This window comes from Hemicordylus capensis, chromosome 3 (assembly GCF_027244095.1).
Source record: "Hemicordylus capensis ecotype Gifberg chromosome 3, rHemCap1.1.pri, whole genome shotgun sequence".
Lineage (NCBI taxonomy): Eukaryota > Metazoa > Chordata > Lepidosauria > Squamata > Cordylidae > Hemicordylus > Hemicordylus capensis.
The window spans coordinates 11,149,523-11,172,316 of NC_069659.1; the positions used below are offsets into that span (position 1 = coordinate 11,149,523).

The 22,794-nt window shown below is 45.1% G+C and overlaps 1 protein-coding gene across 8 annotated transcripts in view; it reads right to left on the bottom strand.

Annotated features, from left to right (window-relative positions):
* TENM4 (teneurin transmembrane protein 4) overlaps positions 1–22,794 on the bottom strand; it is a 1,105,140-nt gene that overhangs the window by 500,097 nt on the left and 582,249 nt on the right. For all 8 annotated transcript variants that reach the window (XM_053305915.1, XM_053305917.1, XM_053305913.1 and 5 more), the window contains one exon: positions 18,163–18,246. The gene's annotated coding sequence lies outside the window, so the exon portion shown is untranslated. The remainder of the gene's footprint in view (positions 1–18,162; positions 18,247–22,794) is intronic.

The window sequence follows — 22,794 nt, forward strand, 5'->3', positions numbered from 1 at the left end:
GGCTACAGAAATCACCATCAGCCAATTACAAAAAGCAGCTTTACTGGGAACAGCCTATATTCTGCGACGATATTTATAACAATTGACAATAAAATTCTGGCATCCCAGGTCCTTGGGAAGGACTCGATGTCTGGATAAAACAAACCAGTCAATAACTCCTGTCTGACTGTGTAAACAAGAAATAATAATAAATTAGATTTATATACCGCCCTTCCAAAAATGGCTCAGGGAAGTTTACATGGATGGATGGATGGATGGATGGATGGATGGATGGATGGATAAATAAATAAATAAATAAATAAATAAATAAATAAGATGGATCCCTGTCCCCAAAGGGCTCACAGTCTAAAAAGAGGCAATCTTATGAGGGCAATCTTATGCCCTCAACTGCCTGCTCCGGAGCTGAACTCCACTACTACACCTTCTATCAAAGCTAGCATAAAAGCCAACAACTTGATGCTGCATTGATCCAGCCTAAAGCGAATGCATAAAACTGATTTTTCACAGCAGTTGGGAAATGGACGTGAGGGCAGAGTTGGGGAAGGAGGACTAGAACTGGCACATGAAAGCCAGATGATTTTGGATGAATGAGGGTCGTGAAGGTCCAGATAGATTCTCTGGGGTCCAAAGATCACATTTTCCCTCTGTTTATTCTAGCAGCAAAGATAACTGTCTGACATGTTGCTCAAGACAACACTAGTGTTTCCAACTTGTCGGGCCTGCCGCACACATGGAAGGCCGCCCCCATGATCTTGCACAAGAGCACACGTGTACACAAATACTTAAAACAGTGTGCAAGCATTTCCCCAGCTTACATCGGAAACAAGGCCTGCACACTGCTTTAAGTAGCTGCACATTGGCGCTCTTGTGCAACACCGCTGGGGCTACCTTCTACATGCCCAGCAAACCTGGTGGATTGGAGACCCTAACATTGCCTTGCACAACAAGGGAAAAACAACTGGTTTTGCAGCAACCAGCAAGAATGGTCCCTTTACTAAGCAGGGTCCACCTTGGTTTGCATTTGAATGGGTGACTACTTGTGAGTGCTGTAAGATATTCCCCTTAGGAGATGAGGCATTGCTCAGTGTAAGGGCATCTGCTTAGCATGCAGAAGGTCCCAAGTTCAATCCCTGGCATCTCCAGGTTGGGCTGGGGAAGACTCCTGCCTGAAACCTTGGAGAGCCACTGACAGTCAGTTCAGACAATACTTAGCTCGGTCTGACTTATACTTAGTGAGGTACTCACAAGCGGTCTGACTTGATATAAGGCAGCTTCCTATGTTCCTAATATGTCAGCCACTGAGTATATTCCTTTGGAGAGCAACCCAAGTCTTCTCTTTTTGCCACACAGAGTTGTCTCTCCACAATGGACTTTTCACTTATGAACAATATCGCCAAAATGGCAACATCAAAGAGCTCACTCTTAAATTTTCTGACCAATCGTCTGATTTCTACAGAGGAATACAGCCTGTAGGCTCGGGCTAGTTAGTCTATTGGGAAACATGAGTAGGACATTTTGAGATAGAGATTTTAGATTTTGTCAGTAGACGAACCTGGAAGAGACACTCTTTGGGATCAAGTGTCTGCCTCAACTCTCGAAATGAGAGTATCAAACTACATCATCTCGCCAACTGCTGTCTGGAATCTATCAGTGGGACAATCAAAAGCCCCCCTCCCTTGTCATGACAATGGGAATAAAGCAAGGCATTCTTGACTCAATCTGCCTCTTCACCCCCACTGATTAATTTCCAAATGCCAAGAAGCTCTTTGACTGCTTGTTAAAAACTATGGGAGCCCCCCAGGAAATTGGCTAGCCGGCATGGATCAAGCAGAGATGAGTGCTGCGAAAATTACTAAAATGCATTTCAATGGAAAACCGTATAATTCGGTTCCAGCACACAATGATAGTGTTTACCAATAAATTAAAGCACAAGGGTCACTTAATGCAATAACTCTGAGAAACTGACAGGCTCCCTGGTGCCCACCAAAGTAGCAACAGGCCCGATGCTGGACTTTTGTGTGCACTTTTGTGACATATGATGAGGGCTGCAAACTGAACAAAACTTTTTAAGTTGTGATTACTGTCTGCCTTTTTAGGAAGTGAAATATCTCGCACAAAGGTAGCTGATGGTGCTGCAACCATTCTGTGCAGGATCAAGTCCCAAAGTCTCCAATGCTAGAAAGCATTAAGTCATTGACAAAATATCTGCATGTATGAATATGCTTGGGCATTATGATCACAGACTGGCACATCAAAGTTGTTGTCGTACTTTTCCAACTCATAGGATGCTGAAGCTGAATACAAGCAGAGTCCAACATACCTAACCAAATTGCTAAAAGAGTTTGAAGTAGGGATATTTATTTATTTAACACATTTGTATACTGCCCAAAGTCACCTTAAGTGGCGCAGCGGGGAAATGCTTGACTAACAAGCTGAAGGTTGATGGTTCGAATCTCCGCTGGTACTATATTGGGCAGCAGCGATATAAGAAGATGCTGAAAGGCATCATCTCATACTGCGCAGGAGGAGGCAATGGTAAACCCCTCCTCTATTCTACCAAAGAAAACCCCAGGGCTCTGTGGGTGCCAGGAGTCGAAATCAACTGGACGGAACACTTTACCTTTATACTGCCCAAAACGCAAGGCTCTAGGTGGTTTACAACAAAACAATAAACACAACAGATAAAAAGACTAAGACATTACAACAATTTAAAATGTTGAAACTATTAAAAACACAATTAAAACAATCTCTAATTAAAAGCCTGGGTTACCTTTCTTCCTAGGAACCTGGAACAAGAAGTCTGCTTCAGTGGCCAGTACCCAGACAGTAGAAAGAACACAGCCAAGACACAGACAAGATGGAATGAACTGTGAGAGCTTCCAACCAGTCTTAGCTTAGAGAAGGAGGAGATTGGCATTGGCAGCCAGGCATGCATCTATGATTGAAGGGACTGTTTTGCTACAGTGGCAGGTGGTAGTCAGGAACATCTCTCTGCTTGCAGAATGCAAGCTGTACAGATACATATGAGCCATCCACACAAATATGTTGGAGATGGACATCCAGGAGCATACAGGTGAAACTCGGAAAATTAGAATATCGTGCAAAAGTCCATTAATTTCAGTAATGCAAATTAAAAGGTGAAACTGATATATGAGACAGACGCATTACATGCAAAGCGAGATAAGTCAAGCCTTAATTTGTTATAATTGTGATGATCATGGCGTACAGCTCATGAAAACCCCAAATCCACAATCTCAGAAAATTAGAATATTACATGGAACCAAGAAGACAAGGATTGAAGAATAGAACAATATCGGACCTAAACAATGATCTGAAGCTACTCTTTAATGGGCTCAACTCTTACTGCTCATGGTGGCTCTGTTATAACTGAAGTTAGTTCAACCTCTCCCATCCAGCAATATAAATCTGCTGTATGAGTCATCATGGAGCTGAGCCATGGGCCGCAGCCATGGGGTGCACAGGTGAGGGATGGACTGGAAGAAACAGGAAGACACCAAAGGTCAAGCTGAGTAAACAGTCAAGCCAGAGGATCAACCAAGTAGTCAAGAGTCCTTGTAGAGGTGCAGCAATAGTCCGGATGTTGACTGCTCTTTGTAGCCAGCTTCATTCTTCAGAAAATGCACAGCCAATACACTGCTGATTTGCAGCATATAAACGGAAACCCTCAGACATGCAGCAAACCCTCGCAGGCCAGTATGCTCCCATTGACTTTGCAATCTCATTGAATTTTGCCAAGTTAGGAAAAGCTCCCTTACCTCCACTTAGAGCAACACTTAAGCACAAGTTTGATTTAAGGAGTGAGAGAATTCTTTTGGCTCCGATGTAGGCTTACGAATGACTTACGAACAACATACTCAAGTATATTTTGCTGAGCTGTTTCTGGAGCGGCTTGTCCAAATCCACCTAAGATTAAACTTGTCTCTTCCTTTCCATTAAGCTCTGGATTCTGGCCACTTCCAAATTTAAGAAGAGCTTCCTTTAATCATCTTTCTTACTCGCTCAGTGTTTGCCAAAAAGAATATTCACTGCCAACGTATCAAGGGACAGAGTAACTGCTGGACGCGATCTAATCTAAAAATGGGGTGACAACCATGGCTGTCTCTTCTTCACAGGAGTGCAGATCCCTCTGTAAGCACTTGAGGGGTTTCCCTTTTGTTTTACTGAACATAAAACATAATAACCAGTGAGGTCGTTCACACGACTGCTGCATATGGGGCTAGGGAGGGTAGGGGGGAAAGGAGGATCACACCTATCTCCCCCCACATGGTCTTCTTTTCCCTCTCCGCCATGCTGTTCGTGTGCCCATGTGATCGCCGGTAGAAATCTTGAGGTTGTGTAGCTCCCTCCCCCAGGCCCTATGGCCAAAATGGCTGCTGGCAGTCCAGTCATCCATAGGGCTGGGGCTGGGGTTGGAGGGCACACAAACACCCTCCTACCTCACTCTTAGCCCAGGTACAAAACCCAGGCTACCTGGCTGAGTAAGTGTTTTTATATTTCCTTTTGGATTCCTGTGTGCCTTTCTTTACTCCCAGTTCCCCCTACTTTCCCCAATTCCTTATTCTGTGTGCAACCCTTGTTTCTTAATAAGGTTCAGATACTTAGAAGTGGCTTCAGTCTGACTGAAACAGTTCTGGAGGGTTACTTGCAAAACCCTTCCCCATGTGCCTCATAAGGTCGTTGGCTACTGTTGTTCTCTGAATAATATATTGTTGTCTAGCGCTCGGTTGTGTGGACTCTGTACAGTGCCTGCAAGACCCAAGCTAGACAGTTCTAGGTTGTTGAAGCCATGTCTAAGCCTGGTCAGTGGCTTTAGGTCAGTCTCCAACGGGTGGCAGCCTATCTCGAAGGAGGGGCATGCTCCTAGACCGGGATAAGAGAAATCTCTCTACTGAGGGAGGAACCCCGATTCCATCATCCAGCCTCTAGAGCTGATGACCATGGAGGCTAGCAGAGCCCTATCTGGGTAGAGCTGGTCGTGAGAATGACCTCAGTACCTTCAGTCCCTGAAACATGTTTTTCTTTCCTCAAAGGAGTTTTCTCCCCCACCCCCGCAAATAAAATAAGTAAGAAGATGCTCCTCAAGCTTCCCCTTCCTCATCCCAGAGGACTTGGGTGCTGCCTGAGATGTAATGGGGCTCATCAACTTGTTTGCTTAAACTTCTAGAGGGCCTAGATAACTTTTACCACATCTAAAAAAGGGCATTGTAGAACTGGAAAAGGTGCAGAAGAGGGCAATCAAGATGATCAGGGGCCTGGAGCACCTTTCTTATGAGGCAAGACTACAACACTTGGGGCTATTTAGTTCTTTAAAAAGACGACTGCAGGGAGATATGATAGAGGTCTATAAAATTGTGCCTGGTGTGGAGAAAGTGGATCAAGAGAGATTCTTCTCCCTCTCACATAATACTAGAACCAGGAGGTCATCCCATGAAATTGGTTGCCAGGAAATTTAGGGCCAGCAAACAGAAGTACTTTTTCACACAATGCATAATCAACTTGTGGAATTCTCTGCCACAAGATGTGGTGACAGCCAACAACCTGGATGGCTTTAAGAGGGGTTTGGATAACTTCATGGAGGAAAGATCTTCAACAGCTACTAGTTGGAGAGCTATAGGCCACCTCCAGCTTCAAAGGCAGAATGCCTCTGAGTACCAGTTGCAGGGAAGTAACAGCAGGAGAGAGGGCATGCCCTGAACTCCTGCCTGTGGCTTCCAGTGGCATCCGGTTGGCCACTGTGTGAAACAGGATGCTGGACTAGATGGGCCTTCTTGGGCCTGATCCAGCAGGGCTGCTCTTATGTTCTTCATCATAAGACTGTTATAAGCTACAGACTGTTAAGGCTGTTATACTATGTCCAACTACCTCCCTCCCTTTATCTCTCTCTTTTGCTTTGCTTAACATCCAGACTGGTGAAGAGTTATGGCAAACTCAAGCTTTTGTGTCTTTTTGGTTCATCCCAATATATATTTCTTAGTATATTGAAAGTTTTGGATTTTTTCAAATGGACCAACATTGCTACCTGTGATTTTACTGTTGTTGTTGTAGTATGCTCCCCCCCCGCAAAAAGGCATGGGGGAGCCTTTTAAAAAAAAAGTTGTATAAACTTTCTCCATGCAGCCTGAACTAGAACAGAACTATTCACAGAAATGGCTTCGATCATGAAGACATTGTGGGGAAGTTTTCAGGGCATGGTGATGACAGTTTGTGGGAATTCAATGATATATCACGGAAAGATTGTGGGCTGCAGAAAATGATGAGATGTAAGCAACATCATCACTTGCCTCTGACATGTCAAGGAATTCAGGCAACTCATTCCCATAACACAACAATATTTGGGCTGGAGCATCCATTCCATTCATCAGCTGCATTCTTGGGTTAAAACCTTTTGTACAACTGCAATGGTATCCCAATTAACAGGACAGCAGATTTAAAATAATGGAAACTTTAACACAAGTACTTATAAAAACTGCAGTTTGCAAATGGCAGCTTAGAAGATGGCCCTCTCAGTTTACTCTCACAAAAGAGGGGGGATGCCTTTTTAAAGAGCATACATATTTGCATAAACACAAAATGTGCTCTTTGCTTCAGGTTATACTCATATATAAAACTAATCAATCAACTAAAATTGTTCTTATATCTCTTTCCAAAAGAGCTGGAAACCTTATGAACTTTATGGACAGATAATGGGAGTGCCTGAAGGAAAGTGGGAACTACTGGAAGACTCATGGTCACCCACAGATACATTGGTGTTCAAAAATTCTGAAGACACCCCTCCTCCAGGAGTAAAAACAAAACACCTAACTGTAACTGCCTCCCTGTTATTCAACGGGACAGAATTTTTGTGAGCTCAGAGTACAGTTAACAGACAAGCAGGTGGGCAGAGCTAATGGAACTTTGAAATGAGGAGGGGGGGGAGGGCTTGAACACAAAAGGGGGAAAATCTTCAGCTTGACTATAGACCCTCAAGACCTTCACAACCCCTTCTGCTTCTGAGGGGGAAAGGTGTGTAAAACTCTTTTGTTTTCTCCTTTGTCTTTCTGAGGGAGACGAGATTTGACACATTTAAGCTTTTGGTGGGGGAGGTTTAGCCCCCACAATAATATAAAAACAACTCTATGAGTGTGAACTCTCTTGAGGTATAAAGGGGGAAGCTACACACTGAATCTGTTAATCTGCTGATCATTTTATATGCACACATGCGCACACAGTCACACGAGCAGGGAGCTCGCCCTCAGGGGCGGAGCCACCATTGGGCCAATGGGTTCAAAGAACTCAGGCCGCGCCTAATCAGGGGCCGCAAGACACACCCCTCGCGTCTGACATCAGACGCAGGGGTGCTAGTTTAGCTCCTGAGTGGGGGACGCGTGGCCCCTTCGGGAGCTAAACTAAGGCTGGCGCTGCGTTTGCAGCATTTGCAGCGCCAGCCAGGAGCAGCTCTTCCCTGCCTTAGCAGGGAAGAGCCGCTCATGGCTGAACTGCAAAAGCAGCGCCAGCCTTAGTTTAACTCCCAAAGGGGCCGTGTGGCCCCTTCGGGAGTTAAACTCCAACTCAAGGCTTAAGGCTCCATTTGGGAGCCAGACCATGCCCTCCTGCGTCTGACGTCAGATGCGGAGGGCGGGGTCAGTGAGGCTGCCACCATGGCCACACACAGGCCGTTGGCGGTCCCGCTCCGCGCCTGCTTGCCCTGGGACACGACCACCAACAACTTCGTTATTTCTTTTCACATCAGGGATATACTGCCACATTTTGTTGTAGTTCTGTATTTATTTATTTATTATTTATTTATTCATTCACAAATTTATATACCACCCAAACTTTCATCTCTGGGTGGTTAACAGTTAGATAAAACAATTAAAACACAAATAAAAAATTAAAACAGTACAACAATTTAAAATCAACCACAAAATTAAAACCTACAAATTTTAAAAATCTGAAAAAGCTTGGGTGAAAAGATGGGCTTTCAGATGTCTAATAATCGCCTCCTTAAGACAAGGAAGCATCCTGCCCTCTCTCAGAGAAGCATTTATGATTTCCACCAGGCCTCCCTGCTAGGTAGAACAAGCCATGTTGGACAAGTGTCAAGAGAACAAGTGGTAGGCCTCACTGCTCCAAGCAGCTTGCCCACATTCTCAGGAGTCATAAACTGAAACTGATCCAGTCGAATCGCATAAGATGAGTTGTTGTGCACCTGCAGCTCAGACATCAAATTAATTGTGGAGTCTCCATCTAGGTCGGCCCGAATCCGAGAGATTTTATCTGCGAAAATTCTTTAAACACATCACAGCAGGTAACTGATGACTCCAAATTCTGGTTCAAGGGAGGAGGGGCAGATACTAGTCCCCTCATAACCCCGAACAATTTTGCTGGACATGAACTCGCAGATGCAATTCGGGCAGAAAAGAACCGCTTCTTTGCCGCACATATTGCCTGAGCATAGATCTTTAAATGTGCTCTATGTCGTAATCTGTCCAAGTCGAGTTGAGTCTTTCTCCACTTGCGCTCCAGTCGCCTACCTTGCCGCTTCAGCCCCCGTAGATCTTCCATATACCAAGGGGCCAGTTTTGAAGCGGGTCAGGGTACTGGTATGATTAACGGATTAACATTTTTAATTGGGTGGCATCATGACTCTGCATTACTCTGTGGCAGTTTCTGATTGGACATGCTCTCTTCTCAAATGAATGGACGCATTTTTAATTGATCTCTTAAACAGATCATTTCTGAATTGGAGACAGTGGCTGACATCCAGAGCAGCCTAACAGGACACTCCTGACTTCCTTCTGCTGCTGCCTGCTCTTTCTGAAGCACGGCTGGTGTTGTGCAAATACTTTTCGGACCTTGCTCACGCTCCAGAAGTGTTCTGTGAGACCAGAAACCCATCACTTGACCATCAGGAATGTGTTTCTGGTTTAAAAGAGCACATCCGCAGCACGTGCGGGCTCTGAAAAGTATTTGTGCAACTGACCATGATTTCATGAGAGCATGCAGCACTGCAGGGATATGAGGAGTACCCAAATTAGGATGCTCTGGGTGTGTGTGTGTGTGGTTCATGCATCTCTCTCTGTGATAGCTTTCCATAAGAAGAAAAATATTCAGTCTGAAGCGTTCAGTGTTCTGCTTTCTAGTTATTGTTCCTGTAGGAAACAGGCATGAAGTGGGATCAAGCAAACATATCCTTGATCCCAACATTTTTATCATTCATTTAAGCAACAATAGAAACAGGAGAAAGGGACCTATACCCTTGCTTGAGTATTACTATTTTTTTATTAATTATTAATTATTATTAATTATACTGCCCTTCCAAAAAGGGCTCAGGGCGGTTTACACAGAGAAATAATAAATAAATAAGATAAGATGGCTCCCTGTCCCCAAAGGGCTCACAGTCTAAAAAGAAACATAAGATAGACACCAGCAACAGTCACTGGAGGAACTGTGCTGGAGGTGGGTAGGGCCAGTTATTCACAAACATTTTCTCAAGGATTATTTCAAGTGCAGATAATTCTTGGGATATCTTCACTGCGGTTAAGTAGGGATGTGCACAAATCAATTTTGCACGTCCAGTAGGGACTTGCAGAATTGCTTTCGTAGGGCAGGGAGTAGTACCTTTAAGCATGACTAAATCAGGTCCTTACCTGCTCCTCTGTCACCCTACCACTTTTCTGGGCACTGCCATGGGACTTCATAAGAGGGAGTGGGGCTGTGGTGGCCATGTGCGTCCTGCTGCCACACACAGGCTGCTGGGTGAAGCCCCGCGGCCGCGTGCAGACTTCTGAGCAGCGCACCACCATGCCTGGAAAAGTGGGGTGGTGGCAGAAGAGCAGGTAAGGACCTGTTTTACTCATGCTTAAAGGTACCACTCCCTGCCCTACCCAAACATTCGTGAATATCCCTGCAGTTAAGAGATGGGAAGCAACCTATGAGATTGCATAGTGCATACCTCCCCATCCCTTCCCCAGGATGAGTTCTTTCTTTCTGTCTTGGCCATGGTTCAAGGATACATCCTCACCCATGTTAAAAGTCATGTTATGCTAACCAGGGTTGCATTTCAACGAATCTGGAACCACAGTTTGGAGCCAGTTAGGAAATTCAGGTAAAGAGGAAATGTGGTTAGCATAAGCCATGGGAAACAGTGGAGCCGGTGTAACATTTAATGTGGGTTACGGTAAGAGAAAGAATTCATGCAAGGGGGAGGAATAACAACATGACATTGTGGTCCACTCCCCACATTTTAACCACAGTCAAGAGATCCCCAGCCTTAGTTCTGCAGGTGGATTATTAGTGAAAACAGAATGATGGTTAAATAATAATTAGAGTTTGCTAAACTGCAGTAACTTTGTATAAACGTGAGTGCTGAGCAGAGGTTGGCTTGAGATCTGCACAGGGGAGGGGTCACTAATTAAGGAAAAACAATAGACTCAGGCAGCGGAGAATGTCGGGTTCCAGCTTTGCCAGCCTTCCTGGTTGCAAGCACAATGCACAAATAGACGCTTGCATTCATATTGAATCCAAAATGCTAGGGCTCTTCTCCTTTGGAATGGGTTTCTGGCTTCCTGCAAAGCAGTAAACACCACCAAACAAGCCCCAAAGCCTACTTCACCACCGACCCATCCATCAACATCTAATTAGAAACTGCAAATTAAATCAAATTTGAGGCTGGGATGGCTCCAGCTTTGAGCATGGAGCTGTGAAGTGGACAGCTTTGCTCTTGTGCACACAAGAGAAGAGCAACAGAAATACTCCCTGGGTACACGCATCATTTCTCCCTGTGGAGGCCCAGAATGCGTTTAATGGTCCATTCCATAGCTATTTACTCTATGCCAGGATTTTGCCACTGCTGTGCTCCTCAGAATGGCAGGTGCAAGGCAGCTATTCATTTTCTGCTAGGAAGCTCAAATAAACTCTTTTTTTTAAAAAAACTATCTCAAGATACTTACAAGTTAACTATTAGAATCATCGTTGTTGATGCTGAGATTGCATATGTGACATCCACTGGTTGAGTTTATTTTTTAAACAGGATGCAGTGATGAGGAAGATGATTTTAATGACTGTTGCATCTTAAGGAGACAGGTTGCCTAGATTAAGGAGCTGGAGCAATCTGAGGGTATGTCAGAACTGGGCAAAGGTTCTAGTCTGAGGGCTATAGGCCATCTCCAGCCGCAGAGGCCTCTAAATGCAAGTTGAAGGAGTAATAGCAGGAGAGAGGGCATGCTCTCCACTCTTGCCCATGGGCTTCTTGGAGGCATCTGACTGACTGACCAGGAGAGGGATCTTGGGGTCGTGGTGGACAGCTCATTGAAAGTGTCGACTCAATGTGCGGCAGCTGTGAAAAGGGCCAATTCCATGCTAGGGATCATTAGGAAGGGGATTGAAAATAAAACAGCTAACATTATAATGCTCTTATACAAAACTATGGGGCGACCACACCTGGAGTACTGCGTACAATTCTGGTCACATCTAAAAAAGGACATTGTAGAACTGGAAAAGGTGCAGAAGAGGGCAACCAAGATGATCAGGGGCCTAGAGCACCTTCCTTATGAGGCAAGGCTACAACACCTGGGGATTTTTAGTTTAGAAAAAAGACGACTGCGGGGAGACATGATAGAGGTCTATAAAATCATGCATGGCGTGGAGAAAGTGGACCGAGAGAGATTCTTCTCCTTCTCATATAACACAAGAACCAGGGGTCATCCCATGAAACTGATTGCCGGGAAATCTAGGACCAACACACGGAAGTACTTTTTCACACAATGCACAATCAACTTGTGGAATTCTCTGCCACGAGATGTGGTAACAGCCAACAATCTGGATGGCTTTAAGAAGGGTTTGGATAACTTCATGGAGGAGAGGTCTATCAACAGCTACTAGTTGAAGGGCTGTGGGCCACCTCCAGCATCAAAGGCAGAATGCCTCTGATTATCAGTTGCAGGGGAGTAATGGAAGGAGAGAGGGCACGCCCTCAACTCCTGCCTGTAGGCTTCCAGTGGTATCTGGTGGGCCACTGTGTGAAAAAGGATGCTGGACTAGACGGGCTGCCTTGGGCTTGATCCAGCAGGGCTGTTCTTATGTTCTTAAGGCACTTGTTGGGCTGCCAAAAGCAAACATCCACAACTAGAAGGGAAGGACCATAGCTCTGTCCTAGAGCCCATGCTTTGCAGTAGGTCCCAGATTCAGTCCCTGGCATCTCCAAGTGGGTGTGGGCGGAGAAAGACCGCTGTCTGAAATGCTGGAAAGGGGTTGCCAGTAAGGGTAGACAACATTGGGCTCAATGGATTAAGGGTTTAACTCAGTATAGATAGCTTGCTAATAAAATCAGCTGAAAACACACCCAATTGAAACACCAAAAGCCTAGAGAAACAAGAGAGTATTTGCTGGGCACTTAAAAGATAACAAAGAAAGGAGCAACGATGGAACTTCCTTCCAAGGCAAATCTGCCAGAGTTGCCACCACACAAAAGCCCTATTCTCCAGTTGCCACCCACCAAACCTAAGCAGGTGAGGGCACCCAGATAAGGCACTCAGCTGCCAGGCTAGTTCACATGGAAGGAGGAACATGGGGACATAATAAGGTGCCATATACCAAGTCAGACCCTTGGTCCATCAAGCTCAGTATTGTCTACACCAGGGATTCTCAACGTTGAGCCCCCAGATGTTATTGGACTTCAACTCCCATAATCCCCAGCCCCAGTGGTCTTTGGTTGGGGCTTATGGGAGCTGAAGTCCAATAACATCTGCAGGCCCAACGTTGAGAATCCCTGGTCTACACAGACTGGCAGTGGCTTCTCCAAAGTTGCAGGCAGCAGTCTCTCTCACCCCTATCTTGGAAATGGGAGGGAACTTGGGACCTTCTGCATGCAAGCGTGCAGATGTTCTTCCCAGAGTGACCCGATTCCCTAAGGGGAATATCTTACAATGCTCATATATGCAGTCTCCCATTCAAATGCAAACCAGTGAGGACCCTGCTTAGCAAAGGGGACAATTCATGCTTGCTACCACAAGACCAGCTCTCCTTCCTTGAGGTTTCCTTGGTCCCCAGCACTGTACTACAACAAACACAGAGCTCTGGATGATCACATTTGTTTGCACTCTTGGTGGAGTCTTTTTTAAAAAATGAATTTATTAAACACATATATTGCATTCTTAGGAGGGGCTGCCAGGGGTCTCCCATCCAGATTACTGATCTGGTTCACACCTGCTGAGTATCAAGTCTTTCATAGCATCAGACCATTCACTGGGCCCAAACTTGGTTGAAGTTTACAAGTTCTGTGTCTTAGCATTGTCACTTGCTAAATCACAGGAGTAATCGTTAGCTATTTCGCAAGGGTGTGAGGCAAGGCGTTAATTCACTAACATTTGTCAAAATAACTGAAATTCTCTTTGGAGGGATAATGCTGTAGAACTGTGGCAGGTTATTATACCTCGAGAAAGGCAGGGGGGAAATACTATTTTGTAGCCGAGATCCTACTTCGATAACCACCAGTGCACTTTTCATTAATATTTGGTGACAGATGTAGTTTACTGAGGAAAAGTCTATTACCTACACTCTAACGTGAAGTTATCTCTTTTCTTCCAAACAGCATAATGACTAGATCTTTGCCCTGGCATCGCTCACATATATCAGTTCTTTGCAGGGTGTGAAATCATATCCTCTACCTATTGTAACTGCATTAAGGGACTTGGTAGAATGTAGCAAGAGAAAAACAACATCAGAAATATCCAGGAGATAGAGCTGGAAATGCAGTTAAGAGATCTGACAAGCTGAGCTGGGCGAGTGTGTGCATTCTCTGCACGAAACACATCAAAATTCTACTCCGATTCTGCACCACAGAAACATAGGAAGCTGCCTTCTGTTGAGTCAGAGCATTGGTCCATCTAGCTCAGTATAGTCTACACTAACTGGCAGCGGCTTCTCCAAGGTTGCAGGCAGGAATCTCTCTCAGCCCTATCTTGGAGATGCCAGGGAGGGGACTGGGAACTTTCTGCATACAAACTTGCAGGCACCCTGAGTGGCCCCATGTAGAATATCTTACATGTAGTCTCCCATTCAAATTTGCAAACCAGGGTGGACCATGCTTAGCTAAGGAGACAATTCATGCTTGCCACCATAATACTGGCTCACCATGCTTATTTTGCAAAAAAACTGTCAGCCATGGGGAAGTTGGTCCATTTGGGGGAAGGGCCAGGCAGATTACAAAACTTCCAGAAACGACTTTGGTGGTGGCAGTGACAGCAAACCTTGAAAGCCAACAGCATAACACAGCAGCTGGAGGAGGTGTAGTCAGTCACAAAATGGCAGTTTGTACAAAAATGTACATCAGTAGACTAAGGGAGAATTTTTATGGAGAGGAACAATAAAGGCTGCTTTGTGGGGGAAGAAAATGGAGAGAAATTAATGGGGAAATGAAAGCAATAATTGAGGCTGGGGATGATGGGAGTTGTAGTCCAACAACATCTGGGGACCAGTGTTCCCTGTGACAGGGAATCCCAGTTGTTGTTGACTACAACTCCCATAGTCTCCAGCTGCTATGGCCTTTGACCACTGCAGCTGGGGATTATGGGAGTTGTAGTCAACAACATCTGGGAATTCCTGTTACAGGGAACACTGCTGGGGACACATGGTTGGAAGCCCCTGCTTTAAGTCTGTGGTCTGGTCTCAGAGGGTGTGACCCTGCATATACAAATCAGCTTCTAAGATGATTGGCCACCTAGAGGTGGATGCGTGGGACAAAAGGATGCTGGAGCAATGGAGTCCAGGGTAGGCAGATGTAAGGCTTTCAGGCGTTACTTCTTTGTTTACTCAAGACTTGGAAGCCAAGAGAGGCAAGGGGGGGCAAGAGAGGACAGTCCCCCACCCACAGATTGAGCCAGTTCCCTTTGAATTCAATGGGGCATACTTCCAGGAAGTGGGGTATAGGATTGCTTGCTTTGCCCCTGCCCCTGGAAAAAGCTCCACGGGCACCCTTGTTGGGAGGTACCAGCATGATACAGCGGCCTGGAGAGGTGAAATCAGTCAGAAAATGGCGGCTTGAAGAGCAACATCCAGTTACGAAATAGAAGTAATTTGCACAAAAATCTGCATCAAGAGCACTGATTTGCCTAAGAGTTAATGGCTGAGGGGGAAATTTGAAAGGACTGAGCCAAAATGACTCTTGGAATGTCTTCTGCGGCCTCATTCTCAGTGGCAAAAGTGTGTGTGTGTGATTTTGATTACTTTGAGGAGTAGGGGGAAACTGGCAGTGCAGTGCTCCTCTTGGTGGCTGCCATTTATTCTCCCAGAATGCTCCATTTTCAAAAAGCATTCGGGGGGGGGGGGGGAATGGCCACTTGCCCAGAAGAATACAGCTGCCACTGTGAAGCACAGTGGCAAAGCTATTTATAAGGTGGTGAGTATTTTCGCCTCCCCACTTCCCCACAAAACCCACACAAACCTGATCCATAGACCATGATGCTCCAGTCCTAAATTTGAACCATGGAGATTCTGTTTTCACAGCTCGCGCTTAGCTACTAGACCTTTCCAACCACAGCCACAAACTTTGCTCCTCTACACAAACCTCACATTTCTAGGAGGAGGAGAGGAGTATCTATGCACAAAGCGTGTCTGTTTAAGCACATCTTTGTAGGCTGAAGAAGGGAAATTAAAGCATTTCCAAATATCTACAAAGCTGCTACAAACAAGAGAAAGAACAGATGTTTACCCAGATCACCAAGGGAGGCAAAAGAAGCAATCGGCCATGCAGGTTCTTAGAGGCCTACACCTTACAACATTTGACAGATGTAAAGCATCATAATTATGTTGCATCCAGTGACTGAACAGCTCCTGGTAAGACACTGAGCAAGTGAGCATGTATTTTGCTAGTGGTTCTTCAAGTACGGCTTCCCCTCAAGGGAGCTTCTGAAACACTGTGTTGAAAATAGCTAGTTTTGGTCCATAACCAGAAAGGAGGATTTTTAAAAACAGAGATGATGCCAAAAAAGCCCCCTTCCCTCGTAGATCAAGCAGGAGACCAGAGTGAGCTATGGTAAATGTGAGCAACCAAGTGATGGAGAGCTGCCTAAAATCTAGTCAACAGATACAGCAAAGTTGTATACACATCAGAATACAGGGGTGGGGATTGCATGGCTGAAGGCTTCCCCATGACACACAATCGCTAAGCACACAAAACTAGAACATCAGGAAAGGGATGGGATGGGATGGACAACAAGGTTGCCCAACAGGAAACATAGCACAGGTTGTGCACTTTGTTGCAGGAGATTGTTTGTGCTAGTCCAACACAATAATGATCAAAAGGAGGGGTGGGGGGGGAATACAAAATCTCTCCTCTAGCTGTGAGGTGTCCCTGATAGGCTGCCACCATCCACTCTTTTGTTATGAGCAGATTCACCCTGGGAGAGTAAAGTGGAAAACCCCTCCCTACAAGAAAAGCTTGAGCAGTCTTAGGCCTTCAAGAGCATACGACTAGGGTAGGACCCAATGAGGAGTGACAATCTTTTAACGAGAACAAGGATTTATTAATATTGGATTATGGGGAAAGCTATAGAGGTGTCAACAATTGCTACTTCCATTCAAGTAAAACCCTTCCCAAGAACTACAAGAACCATGCAATCAGATCCAAGCACTTAACACAAAAATAAATTCCCTGACGCATATAACCAAACTGGTCTCTGTCCTTATTTACTTCCAGGCAAGGAACTTCTAGATGATTCCCAGCCCAAGGCTGTTAGTTTCTCTGGATTGGGCCACAGGGATTTGATTCTCCTGGGCTTTCTTCCTTATTTAGAGAAGCCCACCCTCCAAGCAGTTACTCTAATTGAGTCCTAGTCCTCCTTCTGGCCTATCACTACGAACAGTAGTCCGGAATGCAAGCTCCTTACATAATAAAACTAGCAGCCATGAGCTTGTGCAACAAGTTTGCCCAAGTGCTTTGTTAGTCTGGATGTCAGTCACTGTTTCCAACCGTGACCAGTCAAACACTTCCCAGAAACTCACAAGCAGGAGGCAAAGGTAACAACTACCCTTCACTGTTTTTCTTTAATCTCTGATGTTTGGGGGTATACTAGGCCTGAACATGGCAGTCCCATTTAGCTATTATAGTCAATACCCTTTGCTAGACCTCTCCTCCATTAATTTTTCTATTCATCCAACCTAAACCAGCGGCCACCAACTTGCTGTCTCAGTCTTGAACTGTAAACATTCTACCATGGTAAGAATCAGCTTGCAAGGTCCCTCTAATCCATTTGTTGTTGTTGTTGTTTGTTTGTTTGTTTCCTGCAGAAGCCAGGCAGATGTCTCTGGGAAGCTTACAAGCAGGATATGAAAGCAACCATCTTTCCCTGTTATTTGTACAGGAAATGTACTGGGTGCCTTACGACACCAAGTGATTCCTGGAAAGCATTTCTTAAATCAAAATGTCTTAACTCAGAACCTATTTCCCCAGGGAAAACAATGAGGTCGTTCAAAAAACCAAAAACTATGTTCTACCCGGGTTTGGGAGCTATGTGTGCTCCCAATTGTCGGTTGTGTGGAAACAAGGCAAGAGGAAAACCTGGGCAGAAGTGATTGTGTGGAAGCAAAGGAGGAGGAAAAGCTACCCAGTTTTCCTCTTACCTTGCTTCCACAAATCTAAAAACTGGGAGCACATACCGCTCCCAAACCGGGGTAGAACACAGTTTTTGATTGTGTGGATGACCTCAATGTTTTTATCAATAGCTGGATAATATTGATCAAGGCCGGATTCCCGATTAGCTGCTATCAGAGCTGGTGGTGTACCAGCAGATGTGCAGATGAAGAGTAAATGGTGGAGCATCAGAAGCCTCTTGGACACCTCCTCCACCTCCCCAGGCCCATGCACCAGCATGGTCTTAAGTGAAGCCATCCTAACTCCAAGTGTCTTAAGTGGAGGGGTGCTTGTATCACGGATTCAGAGGTATACTGCTACTGTACATTGAGGTTCCGTCTGACTACCTTGGCTTATGGCCACTGTGTGACATTCTCTCTGTGCTGTTGGAATGCTGTCTAACACCTCAACGTAGAGCAGCAGTATACCCTGTCTGGATGTATAATAATCAAGGCCCTTTTTATGCATTCCTTCCAAGGCTCTGCCAGGCACACGTTAGGGTGGCATTAAAATGCAACAGTGTGAGTATTTACCTGTTGGAAAGATCTAGGAATAATCCATCAAATGGTCCTTGAAGTATGCAGTCTTAACCTGGACGTGTGCTAATTGCAGTTTACCTGTTGGAAAGGAAATACCATAAAGAGGTCAGCCTTTTTAATTATTTCCTTGAGAACAGCACAGCAACAACATAAGAGCAGCAATGGGAAACTTCTTCAGCTGAGCCACGAATTCAAAATAGCTACTGAACCCGCTGAGTTGCGTAACAGCCATCTTGCATGCATAAGAGGTGCTCTTGGGATTACACCTGGTTGTGTGTTCATTAAAGCTTGACATGAGCAAGTGGATGTTCTGGAAACAAGCAAGGATTGTGTTCCAGGACCTTCAGCTTGTTAGGCACAGAAAGACAGTAGCCCTCTTCACACTTGATGCCAAATACTCATACAATGAGTGTACAGTGTACACAGGTACAGATCTGTACACAGGCACAGCTGTTCACACATTAGCGTTGAACACAGGTACAGTGGAACACTTCCTGTCTGTACCAGGCATTTGAGGGACCTGTATCCAGGCTCACTTTTAAAATGAACACAAGTACAGCCATTCACACAAAAACGTGCGTCAAACACCAGTACAAGACACCAGACACCAGTACAGACAGTACAGTACAGACACCAGTACAAGCCCGATTCAGATGTTATACTGGATGAGTGTACAGGTGTCTGTACACTTGTACATGTGTTTTGTGTGAATGACCGTACCTGAGTTCATTTCAAAAGTGGTCCTGGATACAGGCCCTTCAAACAAATGGTGCAGATAGGAAGTGTACTTCTGTACCTGCGTTCAGCTTAACATGTGAATGACTGCATCTTTGTACAGATCTGTACACTGTGTACACTCATTCTACGAGTGTCAAACGTAATGTGTGAATGGGCCCAACATTCTAGGGCAGTTCAGAAGATCATAATAAGGGTAGGGGTTGCCTCCTATCCCAATTCAGGAACTTGTGCACTCCAGTTCGATCTTGTGTGAGTCAAAGACTAAGGTCAGAGGCACCGCATGTGGTCATCTGCTAAGCAGCCGGCGGGTTGGAGGGCTCCTTCCTACCCAGCAGCTGGACTCTGTTGCTGAGCAAGGTAGAGGAGACGTCCTTTGACCCAGCAGATGCTTAGCAGACAACCACAGACAGCACCTCCGGCCTTGGTTTTTAACCCACACAGAGTGCACACAGCTCCTGAATGAGGAAAGGAGGCAACCCCTACCCTCATTATGATCCTGTGAACTGCCCTAATGTCTGACTATGGCTATTGTAGAGCTCGGAAAGGTGCAGAAAAGCGCAACACATGTGGACCAAAGGCTGGTGTGCCTTCCTTGTATGCAAAGGCAGACATATCGGGGACCTTTAGTTCCAAGCAGGGCTGTCCAACCTTGCATCCCCCGATGATGTTGGACTACAACTCCCACCATCCCCAGCCATAGTGGCTGACCCAGGACCCTTCATTTCCAAAGGTATTGGGTTATATAGGAACTTCTCCATGGCCACAGGACTGTTGAATTATCCGTAGAGTTCTGGGTAACACTGGCTCAAAATTCCCCCCTCCATTCTCTGTGATACTTCACCAGATGGTGAAAATTGTGGGGAGACTTTCAAGGTGAAGGTTGCCGCAATCCCACCCCCCACCCCACACACATACCGTCCCAATACACTGGGAAATGACCTGGCCTCGTGACATGCGTCATTCTCCAGGACATTCTCAAGGGAAAGAGATGGTGTGTCATACAGGAGCTGGTCCCTGCATAAACTCAAATGCCTCCGTGGGCCAGAGCCAGCCATGACTGGCTGTGCTGCGGGGCCCAAGAGCAATTTTCAGGGCATTAATGATTACATTAAATTTAATTATTAAAAATATAAATGAAAGTGAGGTGACAGAGAGTCGGGATTGTGGGGAAGGGCCAGAGGCAAGATGGGTGGTGTCAGCAGGCTCCAGCCCAGGGATGGGGACATTTGGTTTCAAGAGGCCAACTGCACTGAGCTGCTCTGCTCATCAGCAGGACAGCCCAAAAGCTCTTTATGGCTCCCGATTCCTTCCTGGGGCAAGCAAAAAAGTCCTTGTGGGACTGCTCCAGCCACTACCCGCCCCCCCAGGCCTTGTGTTATATAGGGTTGGCACAAAGCATTTCTTTACATTATTGCATGGCTTAGTCAGTTCTCCACAATTACCCCTGCTAATTTGGCAAAGAGGCACCTTGTAATGTGGTGATTCTCTTTATTTAGCAGGGGGAGAGTAACTGGTCCTATCCGCCCCCAGCACAGTACCTCCAGTGACTGTTGCTGGTGTCTATCTTGGGTTTCTTTTTAGATTGTGAGCCCTTTGGGGGACAGGGATCCATCTTATTTATTTATTATTTATCTGGGGAAACTGCCCTGAGCCATTTTTGGAAGGGCGGTATAGAAATTGAATTAATAATTATTATTCTTATTATTCTTATATGAATTTTATTATCATATTATTAATTAATTAATTAATTAATTAATTAATTAGATTTATATACCACCCTACCCTTCCAAAATGGCTCAGGGCGGTATATAAATCTAATAAATCATATTTATTCTTTGTTTTTTATTTTAGGACTATGCTCTGTTTTGATGCCTTGAGTTGTTCCAGGAAATACATATCTTAAAGTAAAACTAATCCAGGCTCGTAAGACCAGCTCTTGTTCACTCACTTGTTTCAGCCCAACCTCAGCTGCATCAGAGCTGGATCAGACAGGAGCTCCAAGGCTGCCGTTCTCATGCAAAAACCTCTTGCCCTGCACTGCCCCTTACTTGATTCATCGCCATTCTCTCTTCCTTTAGCTTACGTCAAGCTCCCCTTCCAATCAGGCACTGAACAGCTCCACAGTCACTGAGCTTTAACAATGCGACTGCATCCGTTATCTCCAGAAGCCTCATTAGATACAAGAGCTCCCACATTTCCCCGCACAGGGCTCCTGTGCTACTGAAATCTGTGAAATCTACTCAAATAGGCAGAAACGCAACAGGTGCAGCTTCCCCTATCTCTGTGCTGGGGAAAGCTGCAGCTGTTAGATTCCGGGTTATGCTGCCTTTAAAGGCACAGGAGCCCTGCCATGAATCAAAGGTGGCAACTCACCGGACAGCTTTCACCCTGGATTTTAGAGCCCACGGTTTGAGTGCTATGGCTGAGGCTAGAGCATTTTTTGAAACCAAACAAGCAAGAAGCAACCTCATTCCAAATCCATCATCAGTATAATTTGCACTACACACAGCTTGGGTACAATATAATTAGCAAACGCATAGCAAGCATTTATTTTTTGGTTTGAAAGGCTCAGAAGCCACGGCTTTCTAACAAGATAGGGAAATGTGGTGCGATGGGCCAAGGCATATTTTTATGCCAGCTGCCATCAATTCAGATATTTTACCTTTGGTGCATATTCACCCACCCATACAATGTGAACGCTCCACCAGTGAATGAATATTGAACCTCCTCGACTGGACGCAAAATGCAAAGGCAGAAGCACAGCCGTGAGAATTACTTCCATTTGCATTATTATGATTAACACTCCTCCAAACAGGAAGCATCCAGCAATATTAATTACAGAAATGGAGAGATTCATATAGTCATAAATCATTAGACAGCATAATGTAAACTCCCTGAAACCTTATCAAAAGCTAATTTTGCATGACTTCAGAGGCTTTTCTTCCCCACTATGCAATTCTTCCTCACTTATATGGGGGCCTGCTGATGTAATGGCAGAAATAGTCTGTGCTCCATTGAGAGCTGTAGCATCCTGCCCCCCCCCACCAAAAAACCCAAACAGGTAAAATGGATTTCTTTTACAAATAATTACTTTTTAAGAAACACCGGTCTCTTCCCCATGGAGAAGAGAAAGCTAGCTAATTTACACAGGTAGATCCAGAAAATTGTGGAGCATGCTCTTTGGTTGAGCAAGTGAAGAAATGTTCATCTCTCTAGACTTTTAGATCGCATGAGAGCTAACGGCGATTGCTAGGACATTTTCTGTCCCCTTCCAAATATAATGCAAACTCCTCGTCCTTTCTTTTAAACATCTCTACCGCCCTGTGCTACCATAGCTTGCTGCCATTTCCACATATGACTCTGCCTGTAATCATTAGAGATGTGCACAAAACAAATTTTTCACTTCGTTTTGAATTCGCATTCCTAAAATTCATTTTGAATTTGAATCTAATTAGAACGTGATCTGAACATCTAATCTGAGTTTGAATCGGATTCAAACAATTTGATCCTTGTTCTAGCACCTTTTAAAACCAATCAGGGGGCCAGAATGGTTTTTAAAAGTGGCAAGCAGCTCTCTCCAATCGAATTCAAACCAAAATTGAATCATAAATTCGATTCAAATTTAAATTGCCCTTTTAAGGGGTGATTTGATTCAAATTCAAATCACTCCAATCACCCAGATTTGAATCGGATCAATTCAAATTCAAATCAATTTGCACATCCCTAGTAATTATGGCTATATGGAACCTCAATGCTTGGAACATAGGATTATAGGGAGCTGTCTTCTACCGGGTCAGACCATTGGTCCATCTAGCTCAGTATTGTCTTCACTGACTGGCAGTGGCTTCTCCAAGGTTCCAGGCAGGAGTCTCTTTCAGCCCTCTCTGG